Below are 22,719 nucleotides of genomic sequence, written 5' to 3'. Positions count from 1 at the left end.
CCCCTATTATTCATTAAGGCTAGAATTTACAATACCGGACCATTCTGTAATTTCTATGCTACGTCTTATACTCACGAAATAATTAGTCGTGATGATTTATCTCAAGTTAACATGTTGGGGTGAGGTGAAAAAATTGTTCATTAAAGTGTAGAAGTTGTAAAATAAGCTTTTCAATTCTCGGAATGATTCTCCGTATACAAGTATGGTAGCCATATTTGTTGATATGAACAAATGACGTTCGTAATTAGTTACGCTGTCTACAGCGTTGCCACACTGTCGATTTCATACTTGGAGAGCATGGATCGTGTAAGAATGGCGGAAGAGAATAGTAAAAAAGTTGTTAATGTTGTATAGATTTTTAGGTGGAGTGTGCAGGAGGATTGCCGTGGGCTAATTAATAAACTTATGGATTTCGGTATATTGCCCAAAGAAGGTGCTTGCTTATATGTGACAATCACGATGTAGAAGAACATGTGGAATGTGGACTGATTTTATTACAGGTAAGTTTGGCAACAGTGTATCGATCGTAAAATTGCAGGATACTAAAATGGCGTCTTCGATGATGAACGTTTGCCGTTAAAGTGCTACGAAAATAAGATTTTTGTTAAGCAAGGCAAACATAATTAAAATTTGGGGTCGAAATCCATGCACCCACAAATCATTGACGGATAGCCCCACGAACCATTCACGGTAAGGTTAGGTTAGGATAGGCAAACATAGTTAAAATTTGGGGTCGTAGTAATATCAGGAATGTATATTTCGTTTTTTAAGTATTGGAAACACAAAATCGTCCGGTAAATAATGAGCAATCGTGCCGATCGCGAACCACTCAATTTCACATATTTTGCAATTTCTACACGTGACCCCAAATTTTACCTTCAAATTCGTGATTTGGAGGCCTCAATTAGTGATTATGAGAAATATTACAAAAAAAGGGGAGGGGTCCTGTATTGTAAATTCGCTCCTTCATTAATTGTGGAAGCACCGAGCAGAAAGATTTGGTAAGTAAATGTGTACATTTTATCTTCTGTTTTGCACGCTCATGAGGTGTTGTTTTTTAAAGTCGCTTTACTTGGCGTAGGTGCATTTGGCAAGTTGTAGGGAGATTTTGACTACGTCTGTAGGGACATTGCCGGAAAATGGTTAGCAACACTGGCGGCTACCAGACGTAGTGAGTCTGCGCTATGTTCACTTTTGTCTGAGTTTATCAGCACGCGTGTTGTTTATACTGTGTTATTGAGTTGGGTCTGCTATTCAGTCCTAGTGCTTTATTGTGTGTTAATTGTTATTAATTCATTAGTTATTCCGCTAAACAAATATAGTCTTGAACAAAGAGTTTTTATGTACGATAATTACGTGAAAACGTTCAGTATGAAGCGCCCTCTCGCGGCTGACAATTCCCCCGACCCCCGATAAGCTGCCGGCGCTGTCGAGACAACTGAGAATAAAGTAGCGATGTCTAATCTAAGATTAGATGTCAGAAATATTTGTATTTGTGAGGACACCTTTTCCAGCATCCTTGCGACAAGGTACGTGCTTATTTCAATTGTAATTGTTACTGTAATTGTGAAAAGTGGAAACGTTACAAAACAAGCTGTTTATGTTACGGACTTCCTGTAACGGAATTTGCCGGGACCTGTTGCATGAAGGGGCTGCTAGGCGGCCGGCGCTGTCGCGGTGAACGACTGAAATAACCTCCCTGTATATTTTTTTCAGCTGAGTTTGAAATTCAAAGGTGACTCATTTATTACTTACCTGTATGATTTGAGGCGAAATTGCTCTATCATCAAAAGTAGTATGAAATGTTCAGTAAGGCACGATGTCAGTAGCAGTGTCAATTAACACTTCAAGAGATGTTTTAGACGATACAGAAAAAACTGTGGTATTTGTATGATATTTCTAAATGTTACATTTTATAATAACTTAATGATGTGACCTCCACAATGGAACAGTGGTTGCGTTGTTGCCTTGTAATCAAGAGGTCCCGTGTTTGATAGTGGTGGAGGCACATAGTGGTTTGGATCCCACTTTAAACTGTAGGTCCAGTCCTGATTAGCCTTACTCTGCACTCACCCACACACACATAATTTCCCTTCATTACTATTAAACTTTTGAAAAATGGCCTTGGTTTACAAATCTCCCTGATAACCCGTCAGCCCCCTCCCCTCCAAAGATCAATTGTAGCTTTGAGCCCTGATAAGTGGAAATTAATCGGCACCTATGTTCAAGATAAGGGATTCTTGACACACCCCTCGGAAGAAATTCAGTCTACTGTCTTGCCTACCAAAGGTAAAAATGTCCAAATGTGAAGATAGGAAACTGTAACATCCTCCATCTACATTATTTCAATTAAGACGCTGTCTGGTAGCCAGCGTGCAAATTGCACTTTTTGCTTTCGAGGGGGGGGGGGGGGATGCTCACTCAGTGTCGAATTTGTGATTTCATCTGAGGGTAGGCTTTTTACTTATACAAAGTTGTATACCCCACCAGCCAGTAAAGGCTACTATTGCCTTCAGTACTAAGTATCTAGGACATTAAATCTTATGACATTATTTACAGATTCTAAGAAAACCCAAATCCACACACAAAAAGAGCTATTGAAGTAGTAACACTGAGAATACTTGACCAAATATATATTGCGCGTTCAACTCAATGACAGCTTGATGCGAAAAATGTGATCTACATATCTCCAAATAAACAAATAAAGCTGACTAAATCAGCTCCATGCCATGGCGGTAGACTTGCAAGTAGTTTATTTGACAATGGACAGAGCATTTTTGTAAAACCTCTGCACTCGAAGACAATAAACAAATAAATAGTGATATATTTAAAAATATAACTTTAAGTAGGATGCAATTATTTTAAAGGTCAATTAACTGTTTTCACGAATGATTTTTCAGTGGTATTTGCTCCATAGTTAAGAAATGGTATAGGGTAAAGGGCCAACAGATGGCGCATCACGTGTGTAGCATAGAAGGAGCAGGCAGCTGGCACCACTTTTCAACAATTTTGAAGAAGAACCACAGGACGAACGAATGAGCGTAAGTGAAATACATTTATTACCACTATTTTGTAAGCATAATAGATCTCACATAGGAAGCAATTGAGAAATTTTCAAATGCATTTTCAGGAAGCTTGTCTATTGCACTTCCATACTTGTTTTGTATATTCAGGTCAGTGTTGCATCTGGTGAGGTTTTGTGAAAACATTTATCTCGACGTTGTGGGGTACGATGATGCAATGTTGAGTGGGGCAGATGGCAGCATTTTTTATTTTTACATGAAAATTTACAAGATCAGTAATCTACTACAGTGTCTGATATTATTGTTTTATCTTATCACTGAGAAACCAAATGCTCTACTTGTTTCATTACCTCAGCCTTCATTCTTTCCACTCTTTTACAGAAATATAACAAGAACGCACCAGAGATCAATGGAACGAGCATCTTGGACGGAGGAAGACATCAGAAAGCTGCACAGTGTATCATTAACGAGAAAATGAAAGTGCGGGAAGCGAGTCGAAAATTCCACAAACCAGAGTCTACCTGTGAAGGTGACTTCTTTCCAAGAACTTGTGGAATTGCCGGATATAAGGCTACTGGCTCATGTTCATCTTCGCTTACTGAGTTTGAGTTTTGGTTTTAGGTCCAGTTTATGCACAGGAAGGCTAATCGGGACTGGATCTAGAATTTAAAAGTGGTATCCAAACCACTTGTGCCTCCACCCGGTAACGAACTCATCTTCGCTTATGTTTCTGTGACCGCAACAAATCTATTACCGACATGAAAATGAAAGAGGGCCTACAACTGTACCAAGAGTTAATGTCCACAGCAAACAGGATACAATGCATCAAATACCTAAGCTGGTTCCATGAAACTCGTTCAGTTTATCCTGATAAGTGCTCTGCGTGTGGAAGAATGAAAAAATGGAACCACGGAAGAAGATGTGAGGCGTTACACTGTTATATATTCAGATCGCATTTCTACTGCACCATCTGTCCCACTTGCTACTATTTTTTTGTGTGCATATTGTCACTACGTGGTGATACAGAACTTAGCAAACGTACATTTTTATTGTTCCTGAAGAACTGAAAAATGATGTAAAGTACATTGAAAATAAATAAAAAGATAAATAAACAGCTTTTATGCGGTGACTGAAAATGTGCGCCATCTGTCCACCCTTTACCCTAATATGCTTTCATTTTTTTTTTTTTTTTTTTTTTGCAGAGATAAAAACATCCCTGGCATGGATTACAAAATTTTTCTTATGCTGGGGATAAAAATTCTTGGGGTGGGAGAAATACCCCCTTCCCCTTTAATATGCACACTGCTGGTAGTCTATTTCGTTTCCACTTTTTATTTTTTATTGGATAGATGGTTTACCTGACAATAACGCTCGTAAGTAACACAGTACACTAGACATTATGGTATATATAGCATTCATGCTATTTTTAAAAGTTTTATTTGGTAAATGCCGAAAAAATGAGAATTTCTTTTCTGTGTCTGTTGATTCTCGAGATGTCCCATGACTGATGTCACCTGTCAAGGTTCACGAATGGTTACGGATATCTCCGAAGGGCAGACCACACCACTACAGCAAATTGACCCCACCGAGACTTCCAAACGTTTGGAAAGCACTCGGCGAAACATGATATTTTGGGGGTGCTTTTTGGAATTTGACCACAGCTGCAGACCCAACTCACTTCCAGTTTCTAACTCGAATGCTGGAGGTAGTGATCTGGTGGCAGTAGGAAAAATGTCAGTAATAAAAAATAATAGCTGTGGAAAACAGATGGACGTTGCTTTTGGATTTCTTGTTTTATAGTGTTTACAAGAGCACACTTTGACGCCAGGGATAACAAGTTCAAATCACGGTTTGGACACGGATGTTTGTGATTGTCTGTCCTCAATGAACAAGTCGAGATTTGAGATTAATTGATATGAAGTGTGTGTGGGGTGAAGTTGTCACTTCGAAGCTTGTCTTTAAAAAAAAAGTTAGTATGGTGTCTGATCGCCAAACGGAGACTCAGGTTCGATTCCTGTGATGAGTGATCTAAGGTTGAAATTCTTCCGACCTTGTCCCCATATAAAGAGGCTCTGGGTCTCACCCACCTTCAAATCAATGAGCAACTGGAGCATCACATTGAAAAGGGCCGACGAGATTGAGATTGGGCTCTACCACCACATCCTCTAACTGTGCATCCATGGAACGGTGCTACATGCACGGGGAGCTTTACCTTTTTATAGTGTTTGGAATGGAATTGAGATATTACATTGGCACAAATACTTGTATTTTGTGCCTGAAATGTTTAATTGCATTAATGATAAGAGCTTTAAAAATTGATTGATTGTTTATTTTACTTCAAGTATTGTGCCTCTTGGCTAATTTGTGAAAATGGGGATAAGTGATGAAATTGATGAATGGACATTCACAAACAACCAAGCCTGAGCAGGATTCGAACCCGGGACCCTTGGCTTCGCAGCGCGATGTGCTAATCATTCGGCCACAGGGTAAGGCAAGAGCTTTAGAAATGATTGATTTAATAGTTAATTGTGCGAATTACTAACAAGTTTATATATAACAGTTGGGCTGAAAAGTTCATAGGCTGACTCATAGATGGCGTTACTAGAATTAAATCCATGTGATTTTTACTTAGTACTAACCTTCAAAAGATACGTGTATAAATTTCATAGCTGCCGGATAATTAGTTCGTGAGATATAGCATTGTGAGTGAAGCAGCTTTTGTTATTGTGAAAAAATGGATAAAAAAGAATTTCGCGTGTTAATAAAGCATTGCTTTTTGGCGAAAAAAAATACTGTTGAAGCCAAGGCTTGGCTTGATAAACATTATTCGGACTCTGCACCAGGAAAATCAACCGTTGAGAAGTGGTTTGCTAAATTTAAATGAGGCGAAATGAGCATCGAAGACGATGCACGCAGTGGACGCCCCAAAGAGGCTGTTACCGACGAAAACATCAAAAAAGTTCACAAAATAATTTTAAATGATCGTAAAGTGAAGTTGATCGAGATAACTGAGACTTTAAAAATATCAAAGGAACGTGTTGGACATATTGTGCATGAATATTTGAACATGCGAAAGCTGTGTGCAAAATGGGTGCCGTGCGTGCTCACAATCGATCAAAAGCAACAAATCACAAATCAATGAAAACGATGGCAAAATTATATGAATTAGACTACGAATTGCTTCCCCATCCACCATATTCTCCAGATCTGGCCCCCAGTGACTTTTTCCTGTTTGCAGACCTTAAAAGAATGCTCGCTGGAAAGAAATTTAGCACTGATGAAGAGGTAATCGCCGAAACTGAGGCCTATTTTGAGGCTAAAGAGAAATCGTACTATAAAAATGGCATCGAAAAATTGTATGACCGCTATAATCGTTGTATCGCCCTCAAAGGCAACTATATTGAATAATAAAATCGAATTTTCGCAAAAAAAATATTTTTTATTATGTTAGCCTACGAACTTTTCAGCCCAACTGTTATATATATATATATATATATATATATATATATATTATTAACTTACGTTTTGCGAGTATCGAGGTATTGAGGTAATTGCGATAATCGCAAAACGTAAGTTAATAATATACATACAGGGTAAGTCAAAATGATGGACCCAATTACAGAAATGTATTCTGTGAAATCTAATAAACATATGTTATTGTGAGACATGCGCTTCGAAAGGTTAACTTTCTAAGTTTAGTTTCCACACAGTGTTTCCACTTTCTACCGCTAGGAGTCAGCAGCTAGCAGCGAGAACAGAGATTTTTCTGTGTGCTTGATTATCATGTGAACAAGTTTGTGATTAGTGTGCAACAGCATTTCCGTACCAAATATCGGAGATAACCACCTACGGGGACGGCCATTCGTAAGTGGTATGAACATTTCAGAGATTCGGGCTGCATCTGTAAACGAAAATCGACTGGCCGTCCGTCGACTGGGGAAGAGACAGTGGAACGAGTGTGCACATGTTTCGTGCAGAGTCCACAGAAGTCCACCTACCCGGCAGCGAGAGAACTTCAAATTCCACAGAAAACTGTCTGGCTGGTTCTGCGAAAACGTTTACAAATTAAACCCTACCGCTTGCAACTAGTTCAAGCCTTAAAAGACACTGATTAAGCTTTGCGCGCGTCTTTCTGTGCTGATTTCCTCACATTAATGCAAAAGGATGGGTTCTCTGAGAGGTCAATTTAGAGTGATGAAGCAACTTTTCACCTTTCAGGGAAAGTGAATAGACACAACGTAAGGATTTGAGGAATTGCTAACCCCCATGAATTTGTGGAACAGGGGTCTTAATGTACCCCTGATGTAAAATTCATACATCCACAACCCGAAATCTCGACACTTGGGCCGACCTGCATGCGAAGTGGTTAGAATACCGTGCTAAACCGCAGGAGACCACGTGTTCGAACCCAGGCCAGACTGTTCAACAATTTCATCTAATCCCCATTCTTAATCATTGTCGCAATTATCTAAAAGTAGCAGAAAGCGACGAATAATAGAAAAATTCATTAGTCAATCAACGGACACTCGGTTCTAGGATATAGATTCAGGTACCCGGTTCTGTTTATCCCGAACTTTATATTGTTGGTATTTAAACGATGACCTTCCCGATGGGGTAGTGGTAATGTCGTCACCTTGTAATCAAGGAGTCCCGAGGTCCATACCAGGTGGAGGTACATTGTGATTCGGACTCTTACTTTAAACTGTAGGTCCAGTCCTGGCTAGCCCTTCTGTGCATAAAAGGAATTTAAAAACAAACTCAACATGTTATTTTTTTTTTCATATAAAGTATGGTTCATTATTTACATTCATAATGGAAGAATCGGCAATAGTGTATTTTACAATAATAGTAATAATAATAATAATAATAATGACACAACCAGCCCCATTACGGGAATGCCAATGCTTTAGAAACATAATTCACTCTCGCTCGCAGTAAGTTGACTCATACTCTCACACCACATTACAACTTCAGTCATATTCTTGTGGATTCGGGATACACTTCACAAATTTTGTTTCACCATTTCCAGTCTATAATTTAAAAGCTACCCAGTTAAAAGTTCAAAAGACATGTTGGTTTCTGTTCATATTCTAAACTTGCGTGTTGGGACGAAAACACCGCCGTGTTCCAACCCTCTTTCTACAAGGTCATTAGGCAACCGTGAGCACCTGCAGTGAGCTCGCCAGCTAGCAGCAGGGTTGCCCTGTTAAGAGAAGTGAAATAAATGTGATACAAATGAATTAATTAATTTTCGGGATGCTGATACAGAAAATGAAAATATTAATCAGTGGTTCTCTGAAGTTAAACCCATAAGCTTACATGGAAAATGTTCAAGCTTTTCGCCGGGGAAGGAGATCGCCTTAATCTCTGGTTCTACAGAACTATATTTTCAGATGCTCACCTTTACTGTATCATGCAATGTGCACCTAAAAGAGACTTATACAAAAAAGAAAAAAAAAAACTTCAGGTGTATTTTATGTATACTTGGAAGCCGTGCCATGGCTCTACCCTCAGAAAAAAAAAAGCACTTGCTCTGCCACAATATAATTAAATTAATACATTTATGAACAAGGAGGTTCGAATTTCGTAAGCGTTCGAGCTTACAGCTGCCTCAATTCCTGTGCTGCATCCCCAGCTGTTCTCTCACTTGCTCTGGTCCAGCATAGTCTGGCCTGTGCGCAGAGGCATGAAAAAGTCTCCACAGTTAACGAGCAAGGAGGTGGTAGCTATAAGACAACTAGCCGTGTCCCTTTTCGGCTGGCACGGCGCGAGAGCTTTCGCATTGTGTTGACATAGTTGCAAACTTTACAGAGAAGTGACTAATCCTGATCGATTTGTAATACTCGTTGGAGAAGTAATTCGCGAGAAAGATACTTTCTTACATACTTGGCAAGAACGAATATAATATCTTCCCCAAATTTATATAACCATTTAGATAGATGCGTCTAAAGAGCCATCCAGACTTTTTTGTTATCAATTTCTTCCTTAAGAAAAGATATATACCTTGCTCTCGGGCACACAGACAGTCACGTGTTGCAACTGACGTTTACAATATTGAAGACATTTTCTGTAAAAAAGAATTGTCTAAATATCAAAGGGAAATTGCATCATCTGGGGATCTTTTTACTTTAATATTTGTAAAAAATCACATTGAAGATCTATCAGCATAAGAATTTTACTTCGGAGATATAATTCAATTTCTTGCATTGAATTTTAAAAATTGTAGATCCACAGTTCATTTAGCAGAGGTGTTCTTTGTGAGTGTTCACTCATACTTATCTTCGCGATTAGCCAAAGTAATACAAATGCGAAGTAAAATGAACCAATCATACGAACACTGAATTTTTGTCTGAAATTTTAGTCAACCAAGTTCCATTAAAATTACCTCTTTCATTAGGTTTCTATGACATATGCTAGTGAAAATTTGTTGATTTCTTGATCACGTTGGCACTACCATCATACTAGCTGCCAGCCGCCACTGCTTGGCAGTAAAAATAAAGAAAACTAACATCTAACACCACAGTGCATGCGCTCCATTTGTGAACATAATTACAAACACAGGCAGTGTTGTACTCACTGACATATAATCGGAAATATTGTATTCATTTTTTGGCAACAATATTTTATTTTCTCATTTTACACACTACTGAGCATTAGGATAAACATCTGTAATGTTTGCTTTATGCTTTTATAATAATTATCGTTGTTGTGTTCACAAAATGAATGTTGTGTGGTCTGCACCACCGTGCCTGCAATTTTTCCATAACGCTATTATATGCACAGACAGCATGGCAATCATTGAAATATTATACTTAAAATTATTAGTTTTCAGCAATACATGTATGATTATGTGTGGAAATTTAAGTGCAGATTTAGAGAACATATTACCATAAGTAGTTTAATAATATAGTATGTATATTATGTACTTATAATAACAGTGAACCGCAATGAATGTTCCAAAACAGAAACAACAATGGACGCAATTGCAGTATGGAGCTGCATGCACAGAAACCCTGGCATCTTGACAGTAGCGCAGCTAAAGCAAATTGGCATTGTAACGATTTGTAAATGGCACTTGTGCAAAAGAGAATTTCTGAAAGAACAGATCCATCCAACAAAAACGTGCAATACTATGATAATTAGTTCTGTCTGAACAGTGTTACTCCATCCACACATGTATAGCGGTGTTAATTCAGGGTCCCCACATTAACTCCATGCATCTTCCATGAGATTCTCACGAGTTTTCCAGAATTCTCTTTTTTTTTTTCCAGAGTACTCAATAGACAGTACATTACTGTTTTCAGTGTGTCCCATAATTTTCCAGACTGATGTAGTGCATTTACATATAGCAAGATTTGGAAAACTCGTTCTCCAATTACCCTCATGTTTTCTCTCTCTCTCTCTCGCCGGTAAATTTGAACATTGGGGAAGGATCCTCTTAAAAGTTGCGTTAACACACCCTAGATCAACATGTCAGAAACAATGAAACCAAATAAAGTGCCAGAGTTTGGTGCAGAAGAGCCAAGGGTCCCCAAATACCAAGAAAGTTCACTTGCAGAAGTCCCGTATATGCTCATCCCGTTCTTAGACTCCATGGGCATCATCCATAGAGAATTTGTTTCTAATGGACATATGGTCACAGGGGAGGTCTACCTTGAGGTTTTGAAGGGTCTGTAGGCACGAATTCGATGGGAACGCCCACAATACCAACAACAGAGTACATGGTGTATTTTGACCTCCAAGGGGATTGTTTGGTTTGATCATGCCACCTCTCCCCCAATTTTCCTGATCTGTCCCCTTTCCCGAACCCAAAATGACATTGTAAAATAGATGGCGGCAGTAGTCAGTAACCAAGAAAACAGTAAACGAAAGGCTGGTTGCAAGAAGATTATATACGAGTGAAAAACCATTCTCAAGCAAGCACACAGTCAGTTAATAGTTAAAACTCCGAAGTATGTGTTAACAAACATAAATAGAAATCGGATCACGAAAAATGCATCTGTAACATGGTGAAATCGGAATTAAACAAGGCCGCAACTATTTTCACTAGGTGGTGAGAATAGCATATAAGGCTATTTTAACCAGGTGCTGAGAACAGCTTATACTTACGTCACTTTCACGAGCAAAAGAAATTACCTGACCATAGCACTGTATTTGGCGCAAGTTTCTTTTGTTTTATTGCGATTTCATCAATACAATTTTTATATGGGTCGATTTTGATTTACGGCTGTTAACACATACTGTGGAGTTTTAGCAATTACTTAAGATTTTGTTAAATGTATGCTTTCGTAGTTATGTTACGCGGGCCAGGTTTGGCTCTCTTAGCATAACATCAAGTCCCTTAATGCATTCTACAAAGCTTCAAATTTACTTCTACATTAATTCCTACTAGTCTACAATACTTACAGTCACTTGACAATGGAAAATACATTGTCCATGGGAAGCACGCTTGCTTGCCTAAGGTAATTGTAAAGTTGTTTCCTCAACATAAATATCTTCTTTGAAATTCAATTAGTGCTCACTACGTTAAGGAAGGTTCAAATTTCGTGTGATAATGATTGCCAAAATTCTACGATAATTTAGTCTTTCTGCTAGGAGAATTTGAAAAAAAATATCATAAAACAATCAGAACCGTTACCCACATTGTAATGAAGGAGTCCCAAGTTTGATACCCGGTGGAGACACATTTTGGTTCGGATCCAATTTTAAAATAGGCTATAGGCCCACTCCAGATTAACCTAACTGTGCTTAGAGTGGACTTGAAATCTCATTGGCATTAGTACTTAAGTTACTGCTAAGGAGTTAATTTAATTTAAAAATTGGTGTAACTACTACTGTCACCAAGTAGTGAGAATAGCAGAAAGTGCTAAGACCAGAAATGACATGATCTGGTGTTGGGAAGTATTTACTGAAATAATTTTGATGCTAACGGTCCTAAAAGTGACCTGCCTAACCTAGCAACGAAAGCATTGCGGAATGCAATACCCCTTCATACTTACGTCATGTGACATATTACCAGCACCAATTCATATCAGAACACCTTTTCCAAATTATATAGTGTGCAGAAAAATTACTTGTTGTTGTTGTCCATACGAAAATAAATGCACACCAACCAAACCTGTTTTACATCCACAACTAAAGAATGCACACATACATGTAAGCTGCTCGTCAAGTCAACCTTGCAGCAGGTTTTATGTATCAATCCGCGCGAGAACTGAGCTCAGAATCTTCCGTGCCAGTCTTTCCTCAACCGCCGAACTGCTTACATCGCAGACACTGAGAAAATCCACAGTATTGCCAACCGCACAACACATCAAAACCCGCATGCATGTCAAGTGGAATGTATTTTTGCTTCTCTTTGTCTCCTGAAACATAAAATTTTAAAAGTACTTTCTGCGCATAGATTATTTAATAAATGTGTCATTACTTAATATAAATGCGAAATATCTTCGAAACATGAGAGCGTGTGTGTATATTTCGAGCACGCAAAAATAAAAATGAACAAAGATAAAAGTAAACAACGATAGGCCCTCTTGAATTTAATGACAATTTTTTTTTTTTTTTTGGTTTAGAAAGAAATACATTTATGAAAAACGTGGTTGCTTCGTCCGCAATACATCCGTTCCTGTAAGACACACGCAATTCAAGTTATACCACCAAAAAAGCATCATTTGTTATTGGTGATATATACAATCAGGTGCATTGTCTGTCGCTATTACTCTGGTTTCAATTTATGAATCACTTCACTAAACCAGGATTCAAATCTTGGTCTGTCCATTTCTTGCGGATAATCACCCTTCCCTTTCTTTGCGCGGAACAGTAAATATGCACCTTCAACAAAGCTTTCATTGCCGCCAGTGGGTGAAACAATAAGCCTCCCCCTTCCCCTCATCGTTGGTTTCTTCAGCCCTGGCGTGGTTTTGCATGCTGGTATCCTTCCATGTTTTATTCCCCCTTCCCCCACCCACCGAGTTGAAGGACGTCTCGTCCAAATAATAAACATGTTTCTTCTCACTGCGATATCTTTTAATACCGCGGAGATTCTTTTGTCGTCAAAAAACAAACAATCGTTTCCTCTTGCTAAACTCAAACAGCAAATCATTCAACACCCGTGATACAATTCGTGCGCACATTGACGGCAAATCACCTCACGCCCTGTTTTACTTTGATCTTGTTGCCGCAAGGAGGATTATGCATTCAAAACAACTTGCTTGTCTTTGAAGAAAATTTCCCTTCGGACGAAGTCCAAAATAATATTCGGGTAAAACCGCGCGCTGAACAGTAGATTCAGCCATTCTCGCCGCTCTACAATAAACATAGGGTTAAAATAGTGGGATGTGCAACACTGGTATCGCCGATTTCACGCGTTCTGCAACGCATTCAGTCTCGCTCGACTCGCTCTAAAGTTTCAGTGTCTCTTCAACGCACTACACATTGCAGTTGGCGAATCTACGGTTCCAAGTTCGTCTGCACAGTGATTGCAACCAATTAAGTCCATACCTGCTAATGGATGTACTATTTTGTCTGTATATTACAAATTAAATAACTGTTTTCTTGCAAGTATGCAGTTGTGTCGGAATAGAACCCGTCTCAGTGGAACTATGTTCTTGCGCGCACGTTTGGAACTACATATGCGAAAACCTGCTGCAAGGTTGACTTGACGAGCAGCTTAGTAGGCTAAGTTGTAGATCATACACATGCGCCGTTTAAAATGTGGTGGAAATAGCTCAAAAGCTAGCTTCACCACCTGGTGAAAATAGTCACTCTGATTAAACAATCGGAAGTTGGGCTGCATGCTAATTCAATAAACTCACATACACAAGCACGCAAACACACACATGTACATATCAATGCAGATTTCGTAATCAGCCGATTGAAAGTTTGGCTTAATTGAAGATGACAGGAGTGTTCGCCAATTTGTTTGAAATTTTGTAAACTTTCTACATGTGGCCTCCTGAACACGAATCTGACATAAGAATTTCCCGGTCACTGTAACTTGATATATAACCGAAAATTTCACGAAACGTTAGGTTAGGTTATGTTTGGCAAACATAGTTAAAATTACCACTAAGCTTACCTTCAAAGTCTGCACGAACCATTCACGTAAGGTTAGGTTAGGCTTGGCAAACATACTTCTCAGGAGAAATATCGCCATTATGAAAAGCAATATATTACACCTTACACACGTAATATCCAAATTTCAAACAGTGACCGGGACATCAGAACCTCTGATACTTCATCCGGAAAACTTATTTCGTTAGTAAATAAATTTCTAGTAAATAAATCGGAGAACACTCCTGCCACCTTCAATTGCTCTGAACATTTCCTTTCATCTGAAGGTTACATACACATTTTTTCTTATTTGGTATATTTTACTTCATTTTTCTGCCACTTTTGGCTGTTCGCGAAGATGAAGATGACTGATGATATTATGAAATGGATGAAGGAACACTCACAAAAAATACCCATGCCAAAGCTGCGATTCGAAACAGGGACCCCTGGCATCGTAGTGCGAGGTTACATACACACGTACTTACTTTTTTGCCGATGGATTCGTTGTTGTATACCTACTAAGAAAAATCTTCAGATATTACGTAACAACTATTTCAGGCTAACTTAACATAAGTAACGGATGTTGGGTTACCAGGTAACAAACTTTAAAAAAGATGACATTTTTAGATTTTACAAAAGATTTTACGGAAGTGTGCTTACTAGTGTTTCAATTAGCTTCCAGATCACACACCCCTGTAAAGAAATTTTATACCATTTCAGTATAACTAATAATAGATTATGAAAAACTAAATATGCTGACCAAGGCAGTAATTTATTTTATTAAAAACATAAACTAATCGTAATGTTTCAACCTTCTAGCAAGGTCTTCTTCAGACAGTGTATCATGTCTGTCATAATCATGGAAACAAGGCTTCATGGTGTTATAACTAATAATAGGCCTCATTATAAGTATTATTACTAAAACGCGTGATTCAAGTCCCTTAACGTCCTCTAAAAAATGTAAAGGAGTTAGACTGGTTACAATTGGCCATGAGAACCGGGTGTTGTTTTCCTTTCTTTGAAACTGAACTTGGAAACAATATTGACAATTATTAAAGTTTTAATCTTCGACAAACGTCTCAAATTCGTTTATTTTCTTATTTTTCACATTGGTACTTACATATTCTGCATTGCTGAGGATTCGTGAAGGTGCGATTTTGGTTTTTGCACGAAAATAATCTCATTTTCCACATATCGAGTTAATTCTTATTTGTTCGTTTTTCGCTTGCATTACACAAAATATGGCGGAGAAATCTTGACTAGCGTTGTCGATGATCAGTGGTTAGGCAGTGTTGCAACCTTCTTCACCGAAAAATATGAACTATGCACATACCCCAAACACCAATCATAAATAGCCCCACACCATTCATAAATAGCCCCACGAACCATGCATGGCAAGGTTAGGTTAGGCAAATATACTAAAAATTGGTATTCAACATCAGAAAAATTCAAAATAATTCAGTAACAGTTCGTTATATCGGAGACACATTAAAATCTGATATTTTGTGTTTCGCATGGTTCGTTATGAACTGTTATTCATATTGTGTATTGCGGAACATAGTTCAAGGTGACATTATGCTTTTTACACAAAAAAAACAACACAATTTTTCACATACAGAGCAGTTTTTGTAATTGCTTTCTTTCGCTTCCGTAACACACAATATGGCAGGCAGAGGTTGACTACAATTGTAGGTATGCAGTGTTTCCAACCTTCTTCACCGAAAAATACCTACTATCATGTTTGTCACGTGTGCAAATTATGCACGGGTAGCTGACAGACAGCCCCACGAACCATTTCCGACAAGGTTAGGTTAGGTTTGGTTAGGCAAGCATAGTTAAAAAGAAAAGGGGTTGGAAACAATGACAGGGGGCTACGTCATCAAACATATGCAGCAACGGTTCACGTAGCGAAACAATGGCACTTGTGCATCCGTGAGATATCTTCAAAAATACATGATTTGCTGGTCAAATAATTTCACGATGAAAGAAAATACCTCAATGAATGTTGGAAAACTTAGAGGAACTTATTTCCGTAAGTAGTTTCTTCTGTAAAAATGAAGAAATGTGTCTCTGATATAATGAACTGTTATTCATATTTACATTATCGCGTGTTTGGAAACACTGCCCGGGGGTTACGTCATGAAACACACGGACAATTTGGTTCACGTAGTGAAAGGACATACAGGTAAGAGCTTTTGTGACACATTAATCTTGAAAAATACATGATTCACCAGCCAAATAAATTAAACGATGGGGAAAAAAACACTTCGACGACCTTTCAAAAGTGTACAGAAAGTCAGTTTGGTAAGTACTTTCTCCTGCAAATTTGAAGAAATACGTTTGTTGGAGATGAAAACTTTACCATAAAATTTTGTTCCGAATGTTGACTGATTGATCTGGTGTTGTAAGTCCACTTTACGTACAGAGAGGCTAATTGGGACTGGACCTACAGTTTAAAGTGGGATCCGAACCACTATGTGCCTCCACCAGGTATCGAACCTGGGACAGCTTGTTTACAAGGCAACGCCACTACGCCATCGGGGAGGCCGTTACGAGTCTTGAATTGGAACAGTTGTCCATACCTGCAAAAAAAATAGGACATTTCCCCATTGTCCTAAAAACCCGCCAACAGTATTTTTAGGACCTGAAAAAGAGAACATGTCCAGGTAAAAGAAGACATCTAAAAGGTAAAAAAAAGGTAAAGTGTTCCCCTGTGCATAGCACCACGCCATGAAGGCGTATAGGGGGTGTGGGGGTAACGCCCCACACTTTCTTGATCCGGTCGTGAGTGGGGGTGATGTGATCAGCATCACGCCCCTGACCGCCTTTACCCCCCAGGGTTTCCCCCAGGTACCCATGTTATTCGACGCTGGGTGGGCGCCGGGGCCGCTTCCACCGTTAAAAGAAGACATCTGGTAACCCAATATGGAAGTGGAAAACAACATTCTCAAGCAAGCACACAGTAAGTAATTGCTACAACTACGAATTATGAGTTAACAGACATAAATAGAAATCGAACCATGAAAAAATGCCTGTGTACGATAGTGAAATCGGAATTAAACAATCGGAACTTGGACCGCATGCCTCATACGATAATGTTACCATATGAGGGAAACGGATTCCTTCAAATTTACAGGAGAAAGTACTTACGGAAATCATTTTCTTTAGCATTGTGGAAGTTCCTGAATGTAGATTTGATCCATTTTAATGTGAATGCATGTTGTTTTCTGCGAAAATCTCTGTCCGACACGCTGTTTCTGCTCCCGCCATTTGCTTTCTGCACGAGAGTGCAATGTTCCGTGTGTTAAGATGATGCAACCCCATAGCCAGTGTTTCAGCTTCGCCGTGTTTTCACTAGAACATGACGTGTCGAGTATTTTTTTTTTTTTTTAACTATGCTTGCCTAACCTAACTTAACGTAACCTAACAATATGGAAAATGGTTTTTGGGGCTAACAATGGTTAGTGGGGCTAACGTCAATGGTTTGTGAGGCTAACGTCAATGGTTTGCGACGTACTAGCACAATTTCAAATCCGAGCACGAAAGTAGATATTTTCCGGTGAACGAGACTGCAACACTGCATACATCGACAAAACACTCTCAGAACGCCCCCTAAACCAGTACATTATCGCGGCCATAATGTGTTACAGATTCGAAACAACAAGTAACCTCAGTACTCGTAAATCTAAGAAATAGACATTCATATGCATTATTTCACTTTAGGAAATGTTCCACATTCGAAAATAACACGTTAGCAATGTAAAGAAGTCTGAAATATATGATTCGTAGGTGTTTCCCTCATACGATAATAGACAGTAAGGCTAATCGGAACTGGACCTACAGTTTAAAATGGAATCCGAACCACTTGTGCCTCCACCGGGTATCGAACCCGGGACCCCTTGATTACAAGGCAATGATGCTACCACTGCACCATGGGGGAGGCCCTCGCATGCCTCTTAAATATAAGCGACTGAATACATAGCCTACACATTATGCATATTACTGAATACATACATTATACCGATTTACACTGTTCGAAATTTTTTACTGGCAATTCAATAAACACACATACACAAGCACGCACGGACACAGAGGTGAAAATTTCGGAATCAGCATATTCAAGTTTCTTCTTATCTGAACACTCAAAGAATACCCATGCCCAGGCCAGGATTCGAACCAGAGATTCCTGGCGTCTAGCGCGAGGTTAAATACACATGTACTTACTCTTTTGCCGATGGATTCATCGTTGTATACACACATGAGGTTGTATACTTAGATCTTCCTTGATTTAGATCTTGGAAAAATATTCAACTCTGTCAGCGGAAAACCTAAAGAAAACAAACCAGCGTTGCCAGAGACATGCGAACAGAATCCACGAAAGCGGCTGTGAAATTACACACACACGAATGGACATTTTCACTCAATTTTTTTACAACAATTTTAAAAACTACACCCTGGAAAAATGACCCCTGCAAGAACTCGCGTTTGTCTGCGTCTAGTTTAAGGCAAAAACGAGACTTCCAAAGTTGCGAGGCTAGCTTTGCGCCTTGTTAATACGTCACGACTTAGAGAGAGCTGGTTTGTCGTCTGCTTCGAGCGTCCAGATTACTGGGGATAGCCCACGATGAGCGAACGTGTGCAGCAGTTTTACAAATCTGTACAGATTTAAATATTGGAAGAAGGAGCGATAGTGGAAAGGAAAGCTATGCTTTGTAATGATCATTCTTCCATGAAATATTCCTGCTGCTCACGTGGAAGATAAATGAAAGGGTTCTGCTGCGTGTATGTTCTCAGGCAATGCGAAAAATATTGCTCGTAAAATTGGTTTCTGACCAAACTTTCAAAAATATATATATTTTAAACTTATATTTATCGAAATTTACGGTAACCTATGTAGTGCAAAATTAGAATTTTCATATTCTTCACTTTATTTATTGAGCGATTTTACAATACCGGGAATTTCTCCATTTTGTTTGAAATTTGGCATACTCACTAAATTAGGGCTCCTATTCAAGAATCTGAAGTTAAAATTTGGGGCTCACGTGTCAAACTTGCAAAATAAGAGGGTCAGTCATCGCAACCAATGCACAATTGCTCATTATTTATCGCAAGATTTTCCGTTTCGAATACTTCAAGAACGAAATATATATATTCCTGATATTACTACGACCCTAAAATTTTTTAACTGTTTCCTAACCTAACCTAGTCTAACCTAACCACGCGCCAATGGTTCGTGGGACTAGCGCCAATGGTTCGTGTGGCTAGCGCCAATGGTCCGTGGGGCAAGTAGTGTTGCCCATGGGACGAGACGGGACAGGCTTTTAAAAATTAGAGACGAGACGAGATTGATCATGTGTCCCGAGACAAACGAATATTTTCGAGATGAGACAGCATTTCCACGAGACGAGACAGGCCAAAGTCTCGTCTCGTGGGCAACACTAGGGGCTAGCCATAATTCAGGAATTTCTATACGTGAGCGCCAAATTTTAAGTGCAGATTCGTGATTAGGAGACCCAAATTAGTAAGTATCCGAAATTACAAACAAATTGGAGAAATTCCCTGTATTGTTAAATTATACCTTATTTATAAAGCCTATTTTACTTTATTTTCCATTAAGCAATTTCAGTTTGTGTTTCATTTCTGTTGCGCAAGTTATGATCAAATATTCTTGGGCAATTAAGAGAAAATACACTGAGAAGATTACATCAGTTGCACAGTACATATTAATACTTAGGTAAAAGGTAAAGTGTTCCCCTGTGCATAGCACCACGCCATGAAGGCGTATAGGGGGTGTGGGGGTAACGCCCCACACTTTCTTGATCCGGTCGTGAGTGGGGGTGATGTGATCAGCATCACGCCCCTAACCGCCTTTACCCCCCAGGGTTTCCCCCAGGTACCCATGTTATTCGACGCTGGGTGGGCGCCGGGGCCGCTTTCACCGTTAGAAAAGTTCCCGGATTTGAACCGGCCGGGGATCGAACCCGTGACCTTGAGCATGGTAGTCAGACGCGTTACCGACTTTTTTTTTTTTTTTTAATAAAAGGAAAGCCCCTATGCGGAAGCTTTCCCCATCACACTTCATTCACTCATATCATTTCATTCATATTTCAATTTCAAGACTTTTCAGGACAGACAATCACAAACATCCATGGCCGAGCCGGGAATCGAACCCGGGACCCTTGGCGTCGTAGCGCGATGTGCTAACCACTCCGCCACAGGGGCCGCCCACCGACTGAGCCACCGCGGTCACCATATTAATACTTAGTTTATGTATAATTATTACAAGGAAATAATGTTTATAACCAAGGGCGTATTTAAGGGAGGGGGGTTCAACGGATCCACCCCCCCCTTTGGTTCAGTAAAATTGCCAGAGTTACCTGTTCTATCCGCTTGTTCATAAAAATTTCTTCGGACTTATTTTATTCTCTTAAATTAGAGACGTAAGACGGGATACGGATATGAATTAAATTACGTAATTCCACACACCAGATGGGACTGCAGACCAAATGTCTGCAATTTCCTGATAGTTTCGGAATTTCTGCGATAAGAAACTGCATTGAGACTGTCAAATCAGTTATTTTCCCCCCTCGAGTAATCTTAAAGATCTTTGGTTTTTAAAAACGCAGTGACACAAGATGAACAGAAAAGAATCAATACTAGACTGACTACATACACACAACTTTGTCGGGTACAGCATCCCCTGCTCCCCAACAAGCTTCCGGCCAGCAATGTCCTGGATTTTCACTTACGAAGTAAAGCAACCCTAATAATACCAAAAGTTGATTCATCCCCCCCCCACGTGAACTATACCTATATACGCCCATGTATATAACATTATCCCATAGGATCCTATCGAGACGAGACATGGCAGCCTTGGTCTCGTTCTCGTTGAAACTTGTAAATGTCTGTCTCTTTTTTTTTTGTAAATGTCTCATTGACAGTCTCGTCTCTATTTATAAACATCCGTCTTGGTTTGGGAGGGCAATTATCGTTCTCCTCTCAAGTCTCGAAAGATATAGAATTAAGAACGTATGCAAATGCTTATAATTATAAATACCAAATATATATATATATATATATATATATATATATATATATATATATATTGTTGACTCCTCGTTTCGACGGTATGACCCCTTGAAAACTGAAAATTATCCTGCTTATATATGCAAACCAAACCGGAGATTCAGAATTACCAGGAATGAATTGGCGTTGTAATTATTATCCACAAAATTCATGATTTATCTGAGGAAGTCGCATGTTCCAGTTCTCGCTCTCGACCTGTGGGCATGACTGTTTCCTTGTGAGTGACATTTCATTGAACTGGAAATTGTTACATAGGAGGATGTTTGCTCGAGACTTTAGGAACAGCTAGGAGGATGCTTCTATTGTTAATGTTAGTGTTGCTCACGAGACGAGACGTTTTCAGTCTCGTCTCGTAAAAGGAGAGGGACAAGTGAATGTTTTCGAAATGAGATGAGACAGAAGAAAAAGTTCGTCTCGTATAGTGGCAGGTTGGATGATACTTAGATTGTGCTTGTTGGCGGTGGTGGTAGTGTGTGTGTGTGGGGGGGGTCCTCCTGCAGCCGACTTCGAATACTGTTTGTAGTCATTCATCTTAATTGTATCGATTAGCCAAAAGTGGGAAGATGTGTGATGTTAGAGAAGATACATACTAAATTTACCATGCGTTCTCATCATTGCGGTTAAACAAAGCGACGGAAAAGTAGGCTAAATACAAAAATTTGCAATATATATATATATATTAACTGAAGAAAACTGTCATTTACTGCAGAAAATTTAAAAACTCCCCGTACCTTTTCATACCGTATCACCTCTTATATTACAGAAATTGGCGTGTAAACCAGTGTGTTCTAAACGTATTATCTTAAAATTTGCGAAGAAAATATTATGGCGAAAATAATTGTAATTCCCAGGGACGTCGTTAGGGGGGGCACGCAGGGACACTGGCCCCGGCAAACGTCCACGTGGCCCCGGGAAACTGTTCTGTATTTGCTGGAAATTTTACTTTGATGACAAATATTGCAAAATAATTCTTCAGTAAATTTTGCTTGCAGTTTGAAACACTTCTTCAATTTTCAGTAGCACTAACCCAAGCAAGGCATTTCTTTCGTATTTTCCTGTTTCTTGCTTGTTGAACACAAACAGATGTATTGGGATTGGATGCAGTTAATGGTTTTGCGGTCCGTCCCGGTCAGGGAAGAAAATGCACTTTTCCTCCCTGCTACACACCAGATCCAGGATCCCCCCAAAACCCGTACTTTCTCTTCATCTGGTCCTGCACTGGCTCAATGGGCTCCGAACGGAGCACAAACAAAAAGATTTAGCTACGGGTGGCTAGAATTTTCTACGTTAATTATTTTATGGTTCAGAAAAGATATCCCCATGCGTTTCAAATTCCAAGAACAGAATTCTATTGCTTGTCCCTTTTTCGGCGCGGGAGTGAATGACATAGCGATTCTTCTCACATGCATCCTGCTAATGACCTGCCCTGCAAGGAGGGAAAGACTACATTCTGAAAATTCGGAGAAACATCGAAGAGGCCGGTTCATCTGTTGAGTTGGTGGACAGTTGATATCTGTCAGTTTGAAGTAGGATTTGTTGTCCGAGCGGTGGTAAACTT

At 39.3% G+C, this 22,719-nt stretch overlaps 1 protein-coding gene across 1 annotated transcript in view; it reads right to left on the bottom strand.

The window, feature by feature from the left end:
- LOC145986429 (uncharacterized) overlaps window positions 1-18,573 on the bottom strand; it is a 60,203-nt gene extending 41,630 nt beyond the window's left edge. The window contains exon 1 of the mRNA XM_083120443.1: window positions 18,300-18,573. The gene's annotated coding sequence lies outside the window, so the exon portion shown is untranslated. The remainder of the gene's footprint in view (window positions 1-18,299) is intronic.
- Window positions 18,574-22,719: the final 4,146 nt, after the last annotated feature.

The sequence above is a fragment of the Lepisma saccharinum genome, chromosome 4 (genome assembly GCF_977018435.1).
Source record: "Lepisma saccharinum chromosome 4, izLepSacc3.1, whole genome shotgun sequence".
NCBI lineage: Eukaryota > Metazoa > Arthropoda > Insecta > Zygentoma > Lepismatidae > Lepisma > Lepisma saccharinum.
The sequence above is the reverse complement of the archived record's forward strand: the minus strand, read 5'-3'. Positions and strand labels throughout refer to the sequence as shown.